Source organism: Apus apus, chromosome 8 (assembly GCF_020740795.1).
Source record: "Apus apus isolate bApuApu2 chromosome 8, bApuApu2.pri.cur, whole genome shotgun sequence".
NCBI lineage: Eukaryota > Metazoa > Chordata > Aves > Apodiformes > Apodidae > Apus > Apus apus.
Window position 1 is genome coordinate 26,579,012 of NC_067289.1, and position 17,940 is coordinate 26,596,951.

Sequence of the window (17,940 nt, forward strand, 5' to 3'; positions counted from 1 at the left end):
GGTGCCCTGGCCTTCTCCACCTACTGCTCCCACATTTCCCATTACTTTGGTCCCTTTACACCGTCCTGTTAGGCTGTCACCTTTGGTCCCTGTGCCCCACCCCTGCTTTGCCTTGAGCAGCGTGTGACACAGCAAAATGTGAGAGCAGGAGAGAGGCGGAGGGAGCTCCAGGAGGTTCTCATGCCCTCTGACTCCCTTCCTGCCACTCCTGGGAAGGAATGCCTGACCACACATAGCAATGGTGTTTGTACCACCCAGAGCAGCAGCTCAGAATTAAAATAGCAGCCATGCTGACAGTACTCATCGGCCTCAGAAAAGAAAGGTGATGTGGAACTGGCTTGTTCAGTTTTCCATGACAGGAAACATTCCAAACTCTTACTAGCACAGACATTCTCTGCAAGTCACAATTCTCTGCATCAGGACTACACAAATAAGGAAAACCACAGTACTCTCTTTGCCTTCTAGAGAAAGAGCTCAATATGCAGTAAAAACCCAAACTCTGTGTTGTTCTTTGTGTGCTCTGAAGCATTCACCTGCTCCTTCCTTACCATGTTCCAGTCTCTGGATGCACCAGCCTTCCCAGTGCTGCAGGACAGGCAGCCAGTCCACAGGCCAGCAAGGGCTGCCAGCCACAGCACCCAGAGGAGCTGCCAGCCAGCCTCAGGGAACAAAAATCTTCCTGTTTCTATCCAAATCCATTAATGGCAGAGCAGAGACAAGGAGGAGGAAGGGCAGCGCCTCTCAAGTACCTGGAGAGCACTGGCTCAAGCCACCATTTTTCAATTACTTTTCTGCTTTATGGCCCTTAGCACAAGAGAAAAAATGGAGGCAAGATGCAGAGAGCAATCAGTTTATCTTTCAGCTTCTCATGGACGCACACCAAACCAGAGCCTGGATCAGGGACACCCCCAGGAAGTACATGAAAAAAAGTTCAAAGGCTTTGTGAAAAATTGTTTTTACAGGACACGGGTCATTTTGGAAATTAAAAGTGAAGTGTAATAACTTCTTGAAAGGTACCCTCATCAGAAGATTCCTGTGGCATTTCAGAAACCCCAAACAAAAATTACGACTTCATAATGCTAATCAGAACACCTTAAAGGCCAGGAGGGGACAGACAGCTCCAAGACAGCATGTCACCAGCCCCCCCCACATGCATATCTCCTCTGGAGATCTCTGCCTCCAGCCACAGTGCCAGCAGGACCCAGCAGTGTGAGCACAGTCAGTGGCCTGCTCCTCTCTCCTACACCCAAGCTGTTTGTGCAGCAGCTTAACAAGTCTTTAAGGACTGAAATATTCCATCTTGCCCAGGGTGCACGATGCACACTCAATCCTGGATGCAACTAGGAATACAAAGGAGGCAGCAGTGAAAGCCATTTCCCACAAATGGCTTGAACTTCCTTTTTTGTGTCAGCTTTTGGTTCATATGCTGTACTGTAAATTTAGACAATGAATTAACTAGATTTTCTAATGATCTTAACATTCCTGTTATTTCTCATTAAAAGCTGGCTCAAACAGTGCTGTTTTCAGCAACTGCACATATGGCTTTTGGGGTGTCAGGTACCTGGTTTGACCCAGTTGCTAGATCTTGCCTCTTTACTGCAAGTGCAGGTTTTCCAGGGGAAACAGCATCTGCAGTAACAAGCTGTCCCACCGGCCCCAACGGCACTAACTGCAGCTCCCTGTAACATTCCAGCTGTTCCACACTGCTTTCTAACCTACATTATACACAGCACGGAGGTTTCCGCAGCTGTAATTTTACTTCACGCAGAATGTGATTTTCTTTCATGCATCTACCCCAGCTTGCACAATAGCCCAGCAGTCCAATAACCAAGCTCCTGGTTTCAGGAGCAGCCCCAGTCCCAGGGTGACACAAGTATCAGGTATTTGTGTATGTGAACACGGAGCACAATTACCCAGAGTTGGTACATGCCTCTGCAGCTTGGAAATATGAAGTCAAAAGCCTGAGTTTTGATAATAACTTGGCCATCAAAACATGAAAGCAGGAGAATACATGGGTAGAAATCTAACTTCAAATCACAGTAAATGCATACCCATAGTTTTACAGGTATTCATTATTAGTGTGGCCTTGAAAAACAGCCATATGGAAGGCAGCAGCCAAGAGGGCCCATGGTTTCCTTTCCACCCAAAGACAGCTGTGAAGCAAGTGCAATGCTGCTGCTTTGGGGATTTATTCTCCAAAGTATCTTAGATTATTACATGAGGAGAAGAGAGACAACCACGACAGACATCTCCCTACTTGCTTCTCCTCCACTCCATACCCTGGCCCTCTCAACCCAGTGCTTCCCTTTCCTTTCCTCCAGCCCTGACTCCACGTTACTATCAGTTCTGGTTTCCCTCCCAGATGGCAAAAATTCATCTGGCTACATTCACTGGCAGGAAGAAACAGGCCTTCTGCCTCACTCTGCACAGTGTTAAGGCACATGACATGAGATTAAACTTCACTGCTAACCATAAATGTAGCTAATCCATCAAAAAGCTGAGGGTCCAAGGTTGCAGGACAAGCTGCTCTCAGAAGTCTCAGTCCTGTGGTTCAAAGCAGAGCACCGGTTTCAAGTGTATTTTACAAGGTAGACAGAGGCCGATCATTCAGCACACCAAGGGTAGATGAACACAGAACCAGCAAGAGCAGCTGATAGTTTCTACAATGGGAGAGATTTATCCTGTAGCACTAGATATTGAAGTCTTTATATAGTGTGCCACTACTAAATTATCCCCAGATCAGAACCATGATCAGAAGATGCTGGCACATGCGTAGAGATGTTAAAGAAAACCCAATAAAAAGGCAGACATGCAAAGACAACCTTAACTCCCATAATGAGAACTAGTCCACGGATGGAGGCTAGGAAGTGCACCCCAGTCATCACTACACTCCTTCCTCCAAGAGGTTCTCACCTCGGTAAACAACACCCATCTGAGCGCACATCAGGAGCTCTCCTAAGAGGCAACGGCAAAGGCCAGCAAGAGAGCGCCCAAGAATAAAGCCACAAGTCTGAAGTTATTTGCACACACAAGCATATATGGAAAAAGCCTTTGGTTTAAAACATGGGTTATAAAAGCCAAACAGTTGTGCCCTGTGCTAAGATCAAATACCATCCTTATTCCCTCAGAGCTTAAAATAGGTTTAGCAACAAGGCAAAGAACTGTAAAAATCCCGAGCTGCTGCCAATGGACACACAGCAGGCAGCAGCTTTGCACTGCTTCAGCTCACTTCCAGCGACTGTGTTTGTAGAAGGAAAGCCTCCATTATGATTCAGGAACACGCTGAGCTGAGACAAGAACTTCATCAGTGAACTACGCACTGCAAGGGGCTCTGCAGACCACAACATTAAACCCACCTGGCCCCAGCATTTAGGGCAGTGCACTGAGCACCCTGAGCTGCCTGTACACAGGCAGGAGTCCCGTTATTTACCCAATCCACAGGACAACGACTCAGTCCAGGTTCATGAACTGTGATCTTCCCAGATCCTCTGAACTCCCCCTGTCAAGCCCAGGTAGTTCTCATATTTTAGCTATTGACTACACAGGCTTTGTCAGTGCTGGAGGCTGAGGCTTTGTAACAGGCCCCGGGAGCTCAGTACATTCTGTTCAGAGTGCCACAGGCACTGAATAACCACTCACATTTGCATTTGCCTAAACATACTGCAAGCAACTATCAGGAATAGGTTTAGCACTAGAGAGCACAATTAAAAGCAAAAAAATACCCATCAATAATTCGGTACTTCTCCAGAAAGACCAGAAAAAGCCAACACGAATGAGAATCATCAAAATGGTATTTTTGTACTGCAGCAAAAAAAACAATTAATATAAAGTTAGAGGTGCTTGCCAAGAACTTGAAAACCTATTTTTAATGAGTCAGTACATTTTATGAGCTTATCTGATGTAAGATAAGCTGCTAAATACCATTTCTGGGGTTTAGACTTTTTGATACAGACATGTGCAATCTCTGTTGCTGCCTCAGCCTGGCTGCTTTTCTCTGCAGCAGCAGAGACAGCTTGCAGAGAGGTAGCCAGCCTTACAGCAGAACTACTGCATTATGAATCAGATCATGCTCACCAGGAAAAAGGCAGGCTGTAGTGTTTAGGGTGGGCTAGAGAGAGCCAAGAGACTTCAGGTGCTATTCTTGGCGTTGCCAACCATTCGCCGCGTGACCTTGTGAAAGTGACTTAATCATTGCACACACCAGTTTCTCAGCCTCTTCATGTTAAACATCAGTAGTGCTGCAAAACACCCAAGAGGCTGCTCACTGTAAGAAGAAAGGGAGAAAAGGAAATAGACTATCTGAAAAAGAAAGGAAAAAACGTGGTGCATCTGGGTGCAGTCACAATTCTGATTTCAAAGGCAGTTTGAACTGCGTTTGGAACAAAGGCTTTAACCAAGCAATAAAAGATAAATTAGGTATTAAAAAGGAGCAGCATCCCCTCACAATTATTTGGTCTCTCTGGGTGTTTGATAAGGCAGACATTTCTGTAACTGAATGCCTGTGAGGTGTCTGGATGCTGTAGAGGAAGATACCTCTGATATACCTGCACAGACTCCTCCTCACTGCCCGTGTGCAGGAAGCGGGGCTGCTCGCTGTGCAGATGGTTGCAGAGTGTGGCGTGGTCAAAGGCAGCCCTGGCTGGGCTGGTGATGCCTGCCAGCCCTGTCTTTGGAGAAGTTCCACCTGGTAACAGCACGGGATGTAACCTGCCAGCAGCAGAAGGGTTCCTGCTCACACCTGATGCTGCACCAAGCCCCAGGCAGCAGCTTGGGGCGCACTGCATGGCACAGCCCAAGTGCCTCACTGACAGGGGTTTTGCTGAAGCTGCCTTGGCCGTGCCAGAAAGCACTTCATGCCACCCAGCATGCCCCAACTGGCCTGCCACGAGCTGTGCCACAGCCCCTGGAAAGATGCACCAGATGTGTGCTGAGACCCAGAAGGCCCTTGGTGCACACAAGTCCCCAGCAGCTGAGGGTGGCAGAGGTTCCCTTAGCACCATGGCAGGAGCAGAGGGGACCATGACAATGGCCCAGCCTGCTCCATCCCAGCCACACACTGTGAACAGGCATTGGCAGTCCTGCTCACTTCCAGTTCCTGCCCAGTTGCACAGAATTGTTCAGCATTAGAACAAGAGGTGACAGGCACAAACTGAAATACAAGAAGATCCATTCGAGCACAAGAGAAAATGTTTGTCCTGTGCTGTTGATCAGACACTGGGGTGGGTTGCCAGGGAGGCTCCGTGCTTGGGGACACTCCACATGTCTGACAGCACCACGCACAACCTGCTGTAAACAGAAGAGTTGGACTAGATGATCTCCAGAGGTCCCTTCCAACCTCAGCTGTCCTTCAGTTCTGTGACAAATAGAAAAGCATGACTTGTTTAGTCTAGAATGAGAAAGCCAAGGGTGGGCATAGCAGATCCTTTTGAAGGAGACATTGGTCCACATGTCTTCTTCCCAGCACAGATCAGGAATAACAGGCTAGTTTTGGGGAGAGAAGATGTAGGCTGAGTATTTACAGGTAGGACTAAATGCTGGAATGGACCATGGAATGCCAGCAGCAGATTTAAAGAGAAGAACAGGTGAAGTGCTATCAGGATTGCCTAGGTACTATTAGTCTAGCTGGTTTGAGTCTGGGCAGAGAAAGCATCACAACATGGGTTTTTTTGCCATTCCCTGGGAAAAAATCTTTATTCTGTAGGAAGGTTTTGCAATCCTAAAGAAAGCTCAATGGAAGAGACAGGTAAGAATAGAAATCTGATCTCAAGACTCTGATGAATTAATTTGCCAGTATAAATGTGCATATTGCACATCTAAGCAAAAATCAAATACCCTAAAAATACTCCAAATTTAGCCTGAAAACAGAAAATTGTTGCCTGGCCAAATACTGACTTGACTCTAACTAATGCCTGCATTTTTATCAGTTACATTGCACATGGTGAATTTGTTTTCTAAAGCTTAGGGCTTTCAGCTCTGAAGTACACTAGGAAAAAAGCCAGTCAGTTTAATTATCTGAAAGCCAAACCTAGATAAGTAGGTGGTGCAAAGGGACCCCCCTCCATGCCCTGACACCCACTATTCACAGCATCCAGCTTTGTGTGCTTTGTAGTTATTTTTTTAAAGTGTTCCTTTATTTTAGTCTACATTTGTCTTAATAAATTTATCTTCAATATTGGAAGTGGTGCTTCTGATACAGCATTTCTACTGTATTGAAGCCATGGAGAAATTCAGACTAGCATGTCCTCTTCAGTGTATTACCAACACTCAGCCTCACCTTGTCCTTTAGAAGGCACTTGACAAGTGACATTAGATGCTCCATCACCTCTTGTTTTACAAGGAAATCTGGAATGCTCCACACACAACATGGATGCAATAGGGCAGCAGTCGCTAGGGGAATGAATTAAATGAATATGCAAGGTTGTGTCTGCCTAGCTGGTTAGAGATCCATTTGTGCAAGGTTTTTAAAAACAGCAAATAAGCCCGTAGCTACAAATAGAAAACTAGCTTTTTCAGGTGGCAGCTTTGAGGGAACTGGCAATGGGAACAGCCTGTTTCAGTGGCTGACACCTGCCTGCAAATGACTGAAAGGCATGGCCAGATGATACAGCCATTGCAAGAGGAGACCCATCATTCCAGCCTAGTTCTCAGCCAGCAAGCAAACAGACAAGGCACAAACATGTTCTCCCACACCTGCTTGCATTTGTCTCCTGCTTTGCATTTGTCCAGCATCCGGTCCAACAGGCCTGGCCCTCGGTGGAGACCTTCAGTCTCAGAAAACACAAATAACCCCTGGAGATCACCACCCTCAGCCTCACTGACAGGCTGAACACCAGAGCAAACAGCTGATGGAAAGTCAACGGAGCCTTATTTATTCCCTTGGACTTTGGACTGGGCTTGAAACAGGCAAAGAGGGTACACACAGGCACACAGGGAGCTGGCAGCTCCCATGGGACCTTGACTCCCCCCGGATAGGCACAGGGTGACAGGAACATTGTGCAACAAAACCTGCTGCACTAGCAGCAACAGGAGCCAGAGCTCCTGCCTAACGGGTGCAAGGTAACACACCTTAACCTCCTTCACCAACATGTGAAGCTTGCTTTGTATTTATGCCAAGGTCTTGGGCAACAAAGAGTAAAGAAGAAGCCTCAAAGATGCATAGGATGAATTCCCTTTACACACACAAACTTCAATCCTGGTGTGACTTTCTATAAGGAATAAAAAGTCTGTTACTGTTTGTTTTGTTTTTGTTTATATACCATCATAAATGTGGAAAGTACAAAACTACACACAACTTTTTTTAGCACCTTTTCAATTAAACCAACTTTTTAAGCAGACAGTGAATAGCAACTTACATACAAAACCCCAAAATCTCACTACTGAGTTATGTATTGGATCTCTGCCATTGTAAAATGCTTTACTTTCACCCAGCCGACCAGTAAATTTGGTTTGAAGGTACTCAGAAGAAGAAAATCAGCAGATAAAGGCAACTAAAACAAGTTATCTTTTCCATTTAATAGGCACATAATTTCCACCAGTGTGGCTAACAATTGCTAGCTTGTCTCTGTAAGCAAGGACTATTCCAGAGTGTCAACCAAGACCAGCTGAATGAACCAGAGGTTCTCTGGTTGTGCAAACTGGCTCATACTTGAGAGTAAGCAGAGAACTTTAATGCCCATTTGTAGCAGAAACAAAGCAAGTCCTCACCAGGCTTCATGTCATGTTTCATGGAAGGAATATTACAGGCAGGCAGCTGAGCCCCAGGCTTTGTCCCACAGCTGCCACCCCCAAGGGTGCCAGCCCTCCGCCAGAGCAGCACCCGCAACCTGGGAGAACAGCACCATGGCTTGGTGTGCACCCAGAAGTGAACCAGTCCTCCACAGGCTGCTCTAGCACACATGGATTGGCTTCTGCTACAGCCCACATCATCTGGAGACCCAAGCTGTTGCCAAGATGCAGGTTCAAATGCACTCAAAGCAAAAATAAATTTAAAAATCAGAAATCAGTCACTGCTTTACAATTCAAATTCATGTGAAGAAACCAACCTGTGAATGCAAACTGAGAGCCACCCAGATCCATAACCAGACTTTTTATATAAAAACAGATGAAGCTTGTTTAATCCTGCAATTTAGGATTTGTCCCATTTTCAGTATTTTTCCAGCTTTGCCATGTCGTTCCTAAACTGCATACCCAGGAGTGTAATATTCCAGTTGTTACAATCAGAGGTGTGCTGTGCTCTTCCCCCCGTGTTTCCTGTTCTCTCCCCACCCGTGCAGGGGTACACACATTTGGAACAGCTCTGCCTGCTGCCAAGGCTCCACGTCACAACTGTTGCCAGGAGTTTATAGCATTGCCAGGCTACAGCTGTTCCACCTATATTTTCCATGCCAAAAGACTGCCTCAGTTTGAAGTCTTCGGATTTGCAAAAACTCAATCAGTTATTTTCAAGAACAAGAATAGGGAACAATGTAGCATAAAAACATTAACAACTGCAACCTCAGAGGAGGGCTTGACAGGCAGGCAGAAGAGGAACCGAGAGGCCACAGACAAACAAAACTGAGAAAGCGAGTTCTGCATAACTGCTGTGCCATATACACAATGCAAATTCTTCCCCAAGCAACCATGTCAAAACAAAGTTACATTTTTCATTGGGACTAATACTTTCATTTAATTTATTTTTATAAACCAATCCACATAATGCAAGCTGGCATCCTTCACGTTTCAATTTTGCTTACAGCAATAAACTTAACTCTGCAAATCAGCCCCAGCTATATGTTATTTTTATATCTAAAAGCACTGAGTGATAAAAGCTTGGCAGGGGAGATCTGACTAAGAGAGAGAAAAAAATGTTGTACTTCCCAAACATACCAGAACAAGACCATGCTCCGTAGCCTGATTTTAAAGCAGTAGGATGAAAATGACTCAGCCTACGTTAAAATTAGAGGTATGACGAGATCGAGACTGCAAGATAAGCACTGAATTAAATACATTTTTATTTGACTTAAAGAAGCTTTTCTGTTAATGCCTGGTAAGGGAAATACTGAAATCTTTATAAGTCTGTGGAACAGTCAAATGCATGAGGAGGTGTTCTCTGGAGCCGAGTGCCCCCTGCCATCCCTGTCACTGAAGGGGAGCCAGAGCTGATGGAGCAGGGAGGACAAGGCCAGGCTGGGTGGGATGGACAGCCTGGCACTGCAGCACTTGGGTGCCTGTGGGCAGCCAGGGCTCCTGCCCTCATTCCTCCAGCCCTGCTGCCTGGGATCCTCACAGCCAGCTTCCCCCAGCCCAGCACTGCAGGCAGCTGCAGGAAGCAGCCCCAGCTCCTCCAGCACAGCAAGGATACGCTGCCAGCATCTCATCTCATCCCATCCCTGTGGAGAGCAACAACCCGAAGCCTGTAACACCACTGCTCACCAACAAAGGTTTTCCTTGAGTCTAATAAAACTTACACAGCCCTAAGTCAGTTAGTTACCTCAGAGTAACCCCGACAAGTTTTTGTCTATCTTCAGTTTCTTCTCTTTGTGCTCAGAGACAGAAGCACAGTGTTTCTGGGGCTTTTATAAGGAATACTTACTCAGCCTCCTCCCATATACACATACATTTTAAAAACATATATATAAAATGTAAATCCCTCCAACATTTTGAATGTCCAATTAAAAAAATGTGAACTAGAAAAGTTCAGCAGGCCAAATGACCAAACCAAGCCATTCCCATTCCCCTCCTTCCAGATACTTTACTCACCACCAGAAGGAATGTGTCACAGCTCAGCATTTCTGCCTGCTGCCTCCCCAGGCTTCTTTCTCTTCTCCTTCCTCCAGTCCTCCAGCTGGCCCTGGTTTGCTCTGTACTGCATTTTAAATTCAGCTTCTTTGCATCAATTGAATTCTGGTGCACACAGACATTTGGTTCCTGCACCTGGGTGTTGCTCCTGGTGAGATTTCCTTACTTATTGCCTAGGTTTCCTTCTAACAAGTTCCTAATGAGCAAATCAGAAGAGTAAAATAATAAACCAAAGAGTAATTTTTTCAATTATTTCTGCATTTATGCAATGTGTATACACCCACATTATTTAAAGAAATGTGAGAAACCCACTGCCACCAAAGGACTCTGAGTCTCCCAACATGGATTAACAAACTCCTGCCTAAGTTTGTGTTGAATGGTTTGCACAAGTAACTGTTGCAGTTTTTTCCCTAATAGGAGGACACAGGACAATACTGAAATAAATTACTATTCCATGCATACAGTCAGTGCTGGCTGTCTCCCTGCCTCTCTAGTACCAGCCCAGAGTCACTGAGCTGCTAATGAAGGGCACTGGCCCTGTGCTGTGAGGGCAGGGTGGCAGGCAGGGGTCACCAGCTCTTCAGGCACAAGTCATTTTTACTGACTGACTGAACGGCTGTGGTGCATGGGCAAGGACGAGAAGTCACAGGCCACCAGCATTTTGATGCTAACAATTAAAAAAAAAAAAAAATCAGCAAGACTAAATAACAAGGAATCTGTTACAGACTGAACAGTAGAGCCCTGTTCATGTGGATGTGTGAAATAAAGGTTCCACTATAAAAATAACTTGCACTGGCTGCTTCTGAACTTTGCACTCGAGTCTAAATGTGCTCTGCTCCAACAACGAGGGCAGCTCATCACCATCACACCTCACACTGTGTGGCAAATTATGGCAACAGGGGGATGTAGCTTTGCTCTGTTTGGAGCAGTGGAATTTTTTATTCCCCCTAATCTTTATGCTTAAAAGCAAAATTATTTACAAGTTGGTGTCATGAAATACCATGGGCCAAATTTCACCCTGGATGTTAATTCTGTGGGGACTTAAGCAAATGCATACTGTGTCTTTCTGAAGTTTCCCTGGGGAAGGGTGGTGTCGATAATGGGCTCTCAGAGACAAGGGGACTACTAAAAACACAACTCGAAGGTAAGTCAGGGATTGCAATAGACAGTTCAGTCACCACAGCAGTGTGATTCCCATTACCTCTCCACGGAATGCTCACCACCATGACACAGGTGTGTTGATGCCAGCTAGAGCCCATCACTCTGTTTGAGATTCCCCTGCTAGTTGTTCAGACTTTTTACTTTAGGCTGGGCTGAGCCACATAATCCCTCCCCATGCCAATCTGACTAAGTCAGGGAGCTATTTACACCATCAGTTGATCCACTCAGCTGTCGATAGCTGTTTATCTAAAACAAAGGCCACCTTCCAGTCCCCTTCACAATGGGATGAAGTCAGCTTCTTTGCATTGCTCTGAACATCCTGTCACCTTTGCCCACCTCCACTGAGTGTTCTTCCCTGGGGGATTCACTCAGAGAACCAACATCCACCTCCTGGGGTTTACTCAGTCACATGCCTCTGGAAAACCCATCTGCTGTATGGACCTGTGGAAGAGGGAGGCCAGAGGTCAGGAATGATCTGCAGCCTGTGCGGTGCAGCCTCTCCCAGAGCAGTGCTTGTGCAAATGCCAGCTGTGGTTTTGTGGCAAAGCTTTACACCCTGGCCTCTCGTCCTCCAGAAGGCAAAAGGAGGTTGTGCTCTTGGCAGTCCCCGTGTTTGCCCCCTGTGCTGTACGGTGGGGGTGAGACTCTCCCCCCAGTAGTGCAGAGCCAAACCTAACGAGAGGGCTGGTGGGTGACCCAGGAACCGCGTCAGCAGCTCCTGACCCTCGGGTCTCCTGGGCCACCTCTGCTGCCAGAAGCACAGGCGTGCTCCCCCAGCACCGCCCACCTGCCCCAGCGTGCCGGCGCTCCTCCAGAAAAGTCTCAGGGACAAAGAAAATGCAGCTCCATTACTTGATGTGACCTATTCACAGAGGCTGAATTTTGAAGGGCAAACCCCGGGGTGCTGTTCAGCCAGCCAGCCCTTGCTTTCAGCAAGAGAGTGCTGGGAGAAAGCACCGACTGTGCGTGCTTCACAGCCAGCTCCTGCACTAGAGCGAACAGGGAAACCAAACCCAGGGAGGAAAGCTGCCGGGGTAGCTGGAGGGGGTGAATCACTCTTTCAGCAGTATCCTTAGCCAGGAGCTAAAAGAAGCAAAACAGGGAGTAAGGGAGGGCACCTTCTAGGAAGAATATCCTTGTTGTGTTTTTCTGTTTGTTTTGTTGTGGGTTTTTTGATGCTTGACAGCTCTTACCACTAAATAGCAGAACCTGTGACAATACAGAGCATATAATTATTTTTCTCTGAGAATGCCAGGCAGCATTTTCAGCAAACAGGAATGGACATGTTGGGTTGTTTTAATTCCTAGCGTAGCTGAGCATGTCTTATCTCTGACTTGAAAAAATGGAAATGCAGAGTGAAGGCAGGCAGTTGTCTTGTTAGGTAACTACACACAACTTTCACCACAGGATAGGAACTGTTGGCAAGATGTGGTATCAGTACAGAGAAACTCAGTATTGCCAGCTGAATAGATCTGTCACATTTCTTTCTGCAAATGTTATGTCTACTACTACTACAAACAGCCCAGCTGAGTGATAAAACTCTTAAAATGTGGAAAAAAAATTCTCTATTTTCAAGTCTGTTTGCCTGGTGAATCTGACAGCATTTTGTTTTGTCAAAATCCTGTTTCAGGCACACAGGGCCAGCACTTCTCCGGCCATTACACCCATGCTCATCATTAATAGCAGCAGAGCTTGAATAGACTTTGCAGGAGCTCACACAGCATAGAAGATGCAGCTGTGTTAGGTATCTTTTAACTAGAAGAAAAAGGAATGAGATAACCATATACAAGAATACTGCCCTTAAAACACTGGAACGTGATTTTTAATGATTGCTGGTCAAGGCCTGGCCCTACAGAAACTGAAGGAATTTCACATTGCCAGAACCTTCCTTCCACAAATAGTCACACTGATTACATGTACTTCTTTAGGATCAGGTCTTAGATTACACTATTTTTAACTACATGAAGTACAAGCAAGTCTAAAACACTTTAGCCCTCCAGCTGAGTCTATATATATTTTAAAGCCAATAATTAATGTGTATATTACTCAGCAAAAAGTAAACAGCAAGTGCTGCAGTAAGTCTCATGTCACTAATTTCATGACTGTACAGAAATATGCTACTGTAAATTAACTAGCACATTATGGTGTGTTACAAATAACTAAAACTACAATTGCAATTGACAAAACTAACGAAGTGAGAACACTCTGTAAACCAGCCTCCTTCTTACCCTACTTAATAATTTCCTAATTTGAGTAAAACACTAAATCCCAGTCTGTTTAGGCACAGAAGGGAATTCAGTAATATCACTTGTTAATTTGAAAAGTACCTTGGCCACTTAAAAAATTAAAACACATTAAAACCTAAGTATAAGCCAGTCTCAGATCAAGCATCAACCTGCAAGCCACCCAAAACAAACTGCTCTTTCATCCTCTTTCTCAGGTCTCCGAGTTGAAGCCAAAGGGAGCACATCACAGACGTGGTGACCCACCCAGGACAAAGCTCTGCTGCTGACTCTGGGACATCAAGACCCAAGAAAGAATCCATCCTACCTGATATCAGAGGACAAGAGATGGGCTCCTCCAGTCATCCCAGTCAACACCACTGGATGCTCAGCAGGTGAATAGGACCTGTTTTACAGCACTGCAGGCAAGACGGAGAGCTGAGTGCAGGGCACAGTCAGGAAAAACAGGTTCTGCTTGGGCATGTGAATTCGGAGCAGTTCAGCTTTTGAGATCTAGAGATGAGGAGAGACAGATAGGTGAACAGCATATGAGTAATATCACTATCTTTTAGAGGGATTTTTAAAGCAGACCAAAGATGCTTTTATGTAACTTCTTAGAACTCTGCTTGCTCCATTACTTCAATCAATAGGAAGTGTCACATTGTTTTTGCAGAGGTTTTCCAGTTTTTTACATTTTTTTTCTTTAGTTTCACTAAAATAGCAGGTTGGCTTTTTTTTTGGATAGACATAAAAAGGTCTGACAAACTCAATGCTTCATTATCTCCAGGTGAATTCTGTTTTCTGGTCCTTCACTCCTCTCAGCATCCTGCTCTGTCTTCTCTGGAGTACCACAGAGCTTTCCACATGCCTTTTTAATTTTTTTTTTTTTTTTTACATTTGTTGGTATTTATTAACAGGACAAAAAAAATTACCAATTAATCTACTGTTTGTGCTGTCTGAGCAAGCCCTGACTTTCATCAGAATGGAGAACAATTCATATTGCCAAGTTAGGGCCAGCACCATGAAGGTGAGTGTCACTGCCCGCCATCCCCTCCAACGCAGCAGGCAGGATGCTGAGGGATGGAACCCCCTGGATGACCCTTCAGGGAGAACTGACCATGTGGAGAGGGCTCTAACCCCGTTTCTGTAGCCTCCAAGAAGGTGGTTCCTGCATGTATGGAGTCGAGCACACGTGGAAGGCTCCATGTTGGTGCTGGCTCAGGCGGGTCTGCAGGCATCCGGGGCTGTTGGCAGAAGGGTACGCTGCAGCTGCCCTCCATCCCTGTGAAAGGGGAGAGGCTTTAGATGTTGCAGAACCTTGACTTGTGCAGTCACACTGGAGCAGACGGAAACCATAAGGGATGGAAATACTCTTGCTTCACAGTGTGAGGCACCTTCCACGTGGCAGAGCAGGGGCAAGAACAGCAAGTGAGAACGGCCCAGGGGAAAAGCATGTTTGTAACAGCCCTCCGGGGGTGGCAAAAAGGATCCTCCACCCATCTGTTACTGCCCACACTCCCTGTGGCACCCTTATGTGGAGGCTGAGCAGAGGACCCAACAGCCTGTTCTGGTACAAGACACTCCACAGGCTACCCCAGGGAGTCTCTGGACCATATAGGGAGATTAGTCAGGCACTGGGTGATGGTGGGAGAGAATGGGATGCTCCCGCAGGGATGCGGTCCCCCAGGAGATCCTGACTTCTGAATAAAGCCTTGTAGCTGACAGCAGAATTCTGCCATGGGGGAGGACACCAGAGGGTCTGCACTGGGTATAACCAAGGACGGGTCACAATTCTCACTTTTTTATAATGATGATGGATTAATCCTGTCTTTGCTAATCCACCAGGATGGAATAGCTGACATAAGACTCCTCCAAGCTGCAATGTGTGCCTGCAGCTGTATGAGCCAGAGATTGCCAAGCACAGTTATTGCCCACAGACTGACTATTTCCTTCTTTTTTTATAACCATTTCTTTAGGCAAGTCTCTCTTGGTATTTTAAAAATTCATTTTAATCAATTTAAAATTAATAAAGAAACAGTGAAATCCTTAGGGCCTGAAAGCTCCAGTCTCTGCCAGGCTGAAGTGATGAGTCAGCTGCAGCAGGGCTGCCATGGAGCTGAGGGACCCAGGAGCTGCCGCTGCGCTCAACTGGGTCACTCGGTTTGCTCTGCACAGAGGCAACCGCTGCCTCCCTCCTGATGTGAAAGAGCCGCCATGCAGCGAGGTGACACCTCGCTGTCACCACAGGTGGTGTGGGGCACCGCCACAGGTGTGCGTCCAGCAGGCAGGAGCACAACAGAGCCTCTCTGAGAGGAGGAAAAGGGCTGCGGCCACCGGCAGCGCGACACGCTGACACACAGGATCCTGTCTCCTCACGGGGACTCCAGACTTCCACCCTAGTCACTAACCTGTGCTCTGCTCAGGCCAGGAATGGAAACCAGCAATCCTGGGAGCCTGTGCTCCAGCTCACACCTCGTCCCAAAGCCAGGACTCAGGCCCAGCTCTGCTCGCTTCACACGAGGACACGCGCTCCCTCAGCGCCAGAGCTGAGCCACTGTGCTCCCTTGCTAACCACTCAGGTCTAATTGCTGAGCCACGGTCCTCACAGGCAGCTCCTGGGATTAACACTGACTGCAGTCCCCACCTGGGTGCCCACAGCCTGCGAGCCACAGGGCCGGTCCCCAGCCGGTCCCCGGACACCAGCGCCTCAGCAGGGCCACCTGGGGCTGCTGCGGGAGGCAAGAGAAAAGTCGTTCTCAGCTCCTCACCCGTGCCAGGGGATAAGGGAGGCTGAGGGGCTCTTAGTGCTCTTGCAGCACAAAAGCCCCCAGTCTGCAGCAAGGGAGCAGGGACAGGACTAAGGGGAGGGCAGAAGCCTTCGTAGCCTGCCCACAACACCTCTACCTGCTAAGTAGGCTCAGGCCCCAGCAGGCCCTTCTTGGGCACCCTAAAGAAGGGCACACGGATCCCCAGCGCCAAGGGCCATTCCCAAAAGGCACATGAGGCAACTGCTGTTCCTCCAGGCTGAGAGAAGGGGCACAGGAAAGCCCTACTCCAGCCTTTTCAGGAACAGCCAGACTCCGATGGAAGAAGAAAGGCTTCCCATCAGCTAGCACCTATACTGAAAAGCAGATCTGAATCCCCACCAGCTTACAGCACTTATCCAAAAACACTGGTGATCCACTTCAGGAAAAACACACATACAGTGTCCTGTGACAGCTGGCATCACCTCTGCATCCCTGCCCAGCTCCACTCCAGTGTGGAAAGTTCCAGCCAGGTAGGAGGCCAGCAGATTCAGCTGGGCTGCCCTCACCCCAGCAGCTGCCCAATCTCTGCTCTCCTGCTGCTTGATTCCATCCCTCAGAGCACTCTGTCAGCTACTCCTGCCCTGTGCTGGAGCACCGGGAGAGCTGGGCCCGAGCAGGGGAACACGCAACGCTCAGCCCTACAACCAGGAACAAAGCAGTCACCAAGAGCTGCCTGCACTTTCTCAAAAGAAGCAGTTTCACTTCCTCTACAAGCAGTGGCTCCAAATAACAAGATGCCTTGAATCATTAACTGAATGTTGTTTGGATAGAGATTGTAAAAGGAGCTTATACATATCAAACAAGAAAGAAAGATCAACTGTCTATAATTAATTCTTTACTTACGAACGGAAGTTTGGACTGTACCCATTTTAGAGCAAACTTCACCAGGGCCTTACGCTGAAATTATTCCATAGAAAAAACTGAACAGCATCCAGGGCATTTGTGAGGGGCTGACCACAAAAAGCAGGGTTTGTGGTCAGTTTGGTTTTTTTAGGAAAATCAAATACTCTCTCTTTTTTGGCATCACCATGACAGAGCTGTAAAGATCTAGCAGTAGCACTGCATTAGCCTCCAAGAAACACACAACTGCTTCCTTAGCTAGATCAGCTGCTAGAGCCAGTGTTACAGTGGCCATTATCAGAGCTGAAAGTGGAAGGAATTCCTCATTAATGCAGTGAAGGACAAAGGATCATCTCTGTAACAGTGCTAGGTGCTGGTACTGAGTACCTTTGCATCCTGACATCCACTGGCCCAACAGAGCCTGTGGTTCTGTCAGGGGATGGATCATACTGTAGTTAAATACTTCTACTCTATGAATAACTGTTTTTAACTGCAACAAGAGGCAAAAGCCAATGTTCTACAGTCAAGATAAGGTAATCACAGCAATGTGGTGCTCCTCTAGGTAGAAACCTAGCAGCTACTCGCTACCTAAGACTCAGATGTCTTTGGAATCTACTGCAATAGCAGTCAGTTAATACTGCCATGCTGCCTGTGAAAAATGGCACATAAAGGAAATAATGGGGGAAATGTAATTATTTAAATGTGTTAGTTTTGATACCACCAGAATAAAAGCTGCCCAAGTAAGTCAGTATTTAGCCCTTTATTTTACAAATGGCCTCCAAAAAGTAAAAGAGCTACTGCCCTCCTGTGCCTCTGTCCTGAATCTGACATTCAATTCATGTGGGAGAAGGCAAAGGCAGCCATGTCATTTCAGAGCAGGAGGCACCAGGAAAACCTTGGGAGGCCAGCAGCAGCAGAGCTCACCAGCTCCTGTCCCCCAAGAAAAAATGAAAGGGAAAGAAAAGCCCTAAATGCATGAAGCCTGCCAAGATGGCTACTACAGCCCTACAGGTCAGTATGCCAGCTGAACTCACTCAGTTTGGCCAGTAAGCAGTTAAAAGCAGTCACATTCTTTTACTAAGGAGAGAAAGCTTTGAGGATGCAACCTTTCCCAGCTGTTTGTAACAGGCTGA

The 17,940-nt window shown here is 46.8% G+C and overlaps 1 long non-coding RNA gene across 8 annotated transcripts in view; it reads right to left on the reverse strand.

Moving 5' to 3' along the window:
* LOC127387833 (uncharacterized) overlaps positions 1-17,940 on the reverse strand; it is a 70,077-nt gene that overhangs the window by 42,441 nt on the left and 9,696 nt on the right. For 5 of the 8 annotated variants that reach the window (XR_007890219.1, XR_007890215.1, XR_007890217.1 and 2 more), the window contains exons 2-4: positions 14,278-14,442; positions 13,489-13,673; positions 9,739-9,973 (exon numbers count right to left, since the gene is read on the reverse strand). This is a non-coding gene — a long non-coding RNA (uncharacterized LOC127387833). Of the gene's footprint in view, positions 1-9,738; positions 9,974-11,274; positions 11,380-13,488; positions 13,674-14,277; positions 14,443-17,940 lie in introns of all 8 variants that reach the window. The other 3 variants (XR_007890220.1, XR_007890218.1, XR_007890214.1) reach the window with 2 other exon arrangements.